Raw genomic sequence first — 775 nt, forward strand, 5'->3', positions numbered from 1 at the left:
ATGATTATCATGATATATAGATGAAATCATATACATATATCTATCCATTTACCCCTCTCTCTCTTTTCGAAAAATGTTTTTTTTTTTTTCTAATCCCTTTCCCATCTTCCTCTCTGGACCGATTCTGATTAATTTTGTGGCCACTACACGATTAAAAACTAGAGGAGAAGCCTTTTTAGAAAAAAAAAAAAAAAATTCTGGCGAAAGCGCGTGTGATTTAATGGAAGTTTGGTCGTTGTTTCTAGCACATCCCATGACCGGTAAGGTGTAGTAGGGTTCATAAAATCAAAAATTTTCAAAACAATTTCTTAATAGCATAATTGAATTTCTGCTATTAACGGGGAGAAAATACTGAAAACCATCAACCAATACTTGTCAAGAGTGACAAAGAAACGAGGAAGGTGGCAGTTGGATATGCTAGAAGCAACAGTCAAATCGCCCTTTAACCACACCCCTTTACGTACGAAAACATTTACTGTTTTTACCGAAAAGGCTTCGGTGGAGATGGAGTATGTAATCTAGGTATAGGCTATGGAGATTCCGATTCTGAAAAAAAAATTTTCAAAAGTCTCAATTTCAAAATTTCGATCCCCCACCTCCGGTTTTATATAGATCCACAGGGTAAACCTAACCCTAACTCAAACCCTAACCCTAAACTTAACCTTAACACTAGTTTTGTGAGATTTGGCTGTTATTTCTAGCATGTAAATAGCCTGCTTGGTGGGGGGGGGGAATTGAAATTTTTCAAAATCGGAATCTCCATAGCCTAAAACGT

The 775-nt window shown here is 36.5% G+C and overlaps 1 protein-coding gene across 1 annotated transcript in view; it reads right to left on the reverse strand.

Annotated features, from left to right (window-relative positions):
- LOC106868500 (zinc finger protein 239) overlaps positions 1–775 on the reverse strand; it is a 6968-nt gene that overhangs the window by 5212 nt on the left and 981 nt on the right. The window lies entirely within an intron of this gene.

Source organism: Octopus bimaculoides, chromosome 28 (assembly GCF_001194135.2).
Source record: "Octopus bimaculoides isolate UCB-OBI-ISO-001 chromosome 28, ASM119413v2, whole genome shotgun sequence".
Taxonomy (NCBI): Eukaryota; Metazoa; Mollusca; class Cephalopoda; order Octopoda; family Octopodidae; genus Octopus; species Octopus bimaculoides.